General features: G+C 43.2%; 1 protein-coding gene across 1 annotated transcript in view; it reads left to right on the forward strand.

Moving 5' to 3' along the window:
* The window catches only part of crybgx (crystallin beta gamma X), an 18,612-nt gene that overhangs the window by 2,081 nt on the left and 11,436 nt on the right, over positions 1-5,095 (forward strand). The window lies entirely within an intron of this gene.

Here is a 5,095-nt window from a genome sequence, read left to right on the forward strand (position 1 = left end):
GTTTGCATTTACCCCGCTGATCGAGGGTGTAGCCTCCCTCCGCCTACATGTGGGGGGACGGGTCCTGACTGTTGTTTGTGTTTATGCGCCAAACAGCAGTTCAGATTACCCACCCTTTTTGGAGTCCTTGGAGGGGTTACTGGAGGGTGCCTCTCCTGGGGACTCCCTTGTTCTGCTGGGGGACTTCAACGCTCACGTGGGCAATGACAGTGAAACCTGGAGGGGTGTGGTTTGGAGGAATGGCCCCCCTGATCTGAACCCAAACGGTTGTTGGACTTCTGTGCTCGTCATGGATTGTCCATAACAAACACCATGTTCAAACATAAGGGTGTCCATATGTGCTCTTGGCACCAGGACAGGTAAAAAGATGGCTCTCCCTTAGAGATAGGGTGAGAAGCTCGATCATCCGGGAGGGACTCAGAGTAGAGCCGCTGCTCCTCCACATCAAGAGGAGCCAGTTGAGGTGGCTCAGGCATCTGGTGAGGATGCCTCCTGGACGCCTCCCTGGTGAGGTGTTCCGGGCACGTCCCACCGGGAGGAGGCCCAGGGAAAGACCCAGGACACACTGGAGGGACTATGTTTCTCGGCTGGCCTGGGAACACCTTGGGATTCCCCCGGAGGAGCTGGCCCAATTGGCTGGGGAGAAGGAAGTCTGGGTCTCCCTGCTTAGGCTGCTACCCCCGCGACCCGACCCCGGATAAGAGGAAGAAGATGGATGGAAGACTCTAAAAGGCTTTTTAGAGAATTTGTCAGGAACCAACCGGCCTCACAACCTCAGACCTCGTGTAACCACATGAGCCTAGGACCTCCACATCCAACATCTTCACCTCCAAGATCATCTGAGACCAGCCACCAGGACAGCTGCTGCAACAACTGGTTTGCATAACCAAAGAATTTCTGCACAAACTGTCAGAAACCATCTCATCTCAGGGAAGCTCATCTGCATGCGTGTCCTCATAGGGATCCCCACCTGACTGCAGTCCGTCAACATAACCAACTTGACTGGACAAATGTTCACATTCAATGGTGTACAGCACGTTGGAGAAGTGTTCTCTTTACAGAGGAGTCCCGGTTTTCACTGTACAGGGCAGATGGCAGATGGCAGACTGCATGTATGGCGTTGTGTAGGTGAGCAATTTGCTGATGTCAGCATTGTGAATTGAATGGCCAATGGTGGAGGTGGGATTATAGTATAGGCAGGTGTATGTAATGGACAATGAACACAGGTGCATTTTATTGATGGCATTTTGAATGCACAGAGAAACTATGACAAGATCCTGAGGCCCATTGTTGTGCCATTCATCCATGACCGTCACCTCATGTTGCAGCACAATAATGCACAGCCCCATGTTGTAAGGATCTGTACACAATTCCTGGAACCTGAAAACATCCTAGTTCTTACATGGCCAGCATACTCACCGGACATGTCACTCATTGAACATGTTTGGGATGCTGTCGATTGGCATATACAACAACATGTTCCAGTTCCTGACAATATCCAGTGACTTCACACAGCCATCGAAGAGGAATGAACCAACATTTCACAGGCCACAATCAACAACCTGATCATCTCTGTGCAAAGGAGATGTGCTGAACTGCATGAGGCAAATGGGGGTCACACTGGTTTTCTGACGCCTCCCACCCACACCCCTCCCCCTCCCTCTTTCATAGTCAGAAGTTTACCATCTCTAAGATTACACTACCTTTAAACTATTTGGGAAAGCCCAGATCAGGATGCCATGGGGATGGAAGCTTTTGATTGTTTAGTTGACAACATTAGCGTTAATTGGAGGTACACATGTGGATACATTTTAAAGCCACACCTCAAAAACAATTCTTTGTGTGACAACATGAGAAAATCAAAAGAAATCAGCCAAGATATCAGGAAGAGAATTGTCGACCTCCACAACTCTGCTTCATCCTTGGGTACAATTTCCAAATGCTGAAGGTTCATCTGTTCAAACAATTATACACAAGTATACAGGTGCTGGTCATAAAATTAGAATATCATGAAAAAGTAGATTGATTTCAGTAATTCCATTTAAAAAGTGAAACTTGTATATTATATTCATACATTACATACAAACTCATATATTTCAAATGTTTATTTCATTTNTAACGTGCTTTCTGGTTATGCAACCTATCTCCCGTCACTCTGCCCTTTTCCTCAGTGATTAATGATGTGTTTGTGTTTGGATCAGGGATGTGCCTCTGAAGTAGAGAAATGGTTCAACACCAACATCGGAGTGGTCCTGGGGATCTACATTGCAGTGGCTTTGATCGAGGTAATCATGTCCTGGACCTTCATCCAAACACTGCTGTCAGTTTGACTGAAGGAACACTCATTAATGTGCACTAATGTTTGGATAAAAGCTGATTGGTTGATAAACCACAGCACCGATGATCCAGTCTAATCCTGCACACATGAACCAAACCCCTGAGCCATTAGAACAAAAGTAAACATGAAGCATCATCAGAAAGTACTTCAGTTTGAAGTAAAGACATCACATCGTGAGCAGGAGTTCGATGTTAAAGACATTTCCACCACAGAACCAACTGTTCTGTGGTCCATCCTCTGATTCTTTTTATGAGCTGGAAGAATACTTGTCCATCGTGCTAACATGCCTTCTGAAGTCAGAACCCAGTTCTGGGAATGATGTCCGACCCAGCTTTACTGGACTGAAGTAGCAACTTGAAAAACCAGTCGGGTTTGCTAACGGTTGTGCTCAGTGAGCAGGCTAACTATCAGCATCAGTACGAAATGTTACAATGATCTGTGTCTTTATACAAACAGCTGCTCAGTGGCTGGAAAGTCCTTTCTGTGGCCGGATTACTGAGGTGCAAATAAAACGTTTGACTGCAGCTATAACAACTTTTTATGTCTGATTAGACTTTGAGGTCAGGGCTGGTCAGGAACATCTCTGACTTTCTGAGTCTGAATTTTAAATTCAGGAAGCGTTCCAAGTGATCTGAAATGGCAAATTTACTTTCAAGTAAAAATGACTTTGTGTTAGGAAGCATCAGTCATGTTTGTTCAACAACGAGCTGAAACCAGATGTTTATAAACACTGTATAAAAAGTAAAAAGACAATTTTTCCTAACTGTTTGCTATCAAATCAGACTAAACCTTTCCTGCTTTAGGTCAGTTAGGATTCCCAAAATATTTCTATTTGCTAAATATCTGAATAATGTGAGAGAATTTTTGAGTCAAAAGTTTACTAACAGTAAGATTACCATATTTTCCCTTTAAACAGTTTGGGAACATTAAGATTTCATGGCTTTGGAAGCTTTTGATTGGTTAGTTGACAACATTAGCGTTAATTGGAGACACATGTGAATGGATTTGAAGGTACTCCTCCAACACGGCTCCTTTGTGTGACATCATAAGAAAATCAATGCCTGTCGACCTCCACAACTCTGCTTCATCCTTGGGTACAGTTTCCAAATGCTGAAGGTTCATCTGTTCAAACAATTACACACAAGTATAAACACCAAAGGAATGTCCTGCCGTCATACGGCTCAGGAAGGAGATGGGTTCTGTGTTCCAGAGAGTAAAATGTTCAAAATAAAAGCAGAAGCCCTCTGAAGCTGGTCAGAGAGAGTCATTATCCACAGTGAAACTTGTCCTGTACCAACATGGGCTGAAAGGAAACTCAGAGGAAGAAGCCATTTCTACAAAAGCAACATAAAAAGCCAGATTACAGTTTGTCAATGCACACGTGGTCTGATGAAACCAAAACTGAACTGTTTGTCCATAAAGATCATTGTTACATTTGGAGGAAAAAGGAAGAAGCCTGCAAGCCTGAGAACACCATCTCAGCTCTGAAGTACGGGGGTGGCAGCATCATGTTGTGGGGTTTGCTGTAGGAGGAACTGGTGCACTTTACCAAATAAAAGGCTTAATCAAGAAAAAAAGATTATGTGGAAATGTTGAAGCAGCATCTCAAGCCATGAAGTTTGGGCACAAATGGGTCTTCTAATTGGACAATGACCCGAAGCATTCTGCCAAATTAGTTACAGAGTGGCTTCAGGAGAACAAAGCCAATGTTTTGGAGTGGCCATCACAAAGCCCTGATCTCAGTCCCCGAGAAAATGTGTGAGAGAACAAGGAGGCCTAGAAACCTGACTGTCAGGAGGAACGGGACAAACCTTTGTGAGAAGCTTGTGGAAGGAAACCCAAATGTTTGCCCCAAGTCAGTCTGTTTAAAGGCAATGCTGCCAAATACTAAGAAAATGGATGGCAACTTGCAAATTTAAAGAAAGAAAAAAAAAATCCAAAGATTTCTCTCATTATTCAAACATTTAACAAATAGAAATATATTTGAGCATCCTAACTGACCTAAAACAAGAAAGGTTTAGTTGATTTTAAAGTCAGACAGTGATAAAAAAAACACCGTCTTTTTATACAGCATATGTAAATATCTGATTTCAAGACTGTTTCAAGTTGAGAGGAGTATTATTAGAGAATAATGATGCAAGCAAGCGTAAAGTTGTAAATCATTTGCATAAATATTATGGTTAACAGGTCTGTGCATGTTTTCGTAATTGGATTCTTTGTTTGAACCAGTGTTGAAAACCCCAAAAATATTGGTTATTTGATTTTTGTTTCAGAATTCAAAGGATTTGTTTGAAATGGGAGCTGTTTTTTCTTTTTAAGGACAAAAATGAATTTAAAAAATATCTGTCTCAGTAAAGACAGATGACTTTAAAAAAAACCTGGTCACATCACAGGATGACCTGAAGTTAGCTTCAGTCCAGCTGACATCATGATTCTGTGTAGGGCTTGAAACCCCACATCCCTTGAGAGAAGATGGTGGTTTAGAATAAATCATACCAGGTCTGACAAGATAAAGCATTTTAGATTGTAAACCAGAGCTCGTCTAAGGTGGAAATAGCCCTTGCGCTAGCTGCCAACTGAAGCAGAGGATCAGAAGCTAACTTCCAGTGAGGCTAACTGTAAAAAAAGGCTTCAATTTGCTGCGGAGCATAAAGATTGGACTCTGGAGCAATGGAAGAAGGTCATGTGGTCTGATGAGTCCAGATTGACCCTGTTCCAGAGTGATGGGAGCATCAGGGTAAGAAGAGAGGCAGGTGA

The sequence above is a fragment of the Kryptolebias marmoratus genome, linkage group LG15, assembly GCF_001649575.2.
Source record: "Kryptolebias marmoratus isolate JLee-2015 linkage group LG15, ASM164957v2, whole genome shotgun sequence".
Classification (NCBI taxonomy): domain Eukaryota; kingdom Metazoa; phylum Chordata; class Actinopteri; order Cyprinodontiformes; family Rivulidae; genus Kryptolebias; species Kryptolebias marmoratus.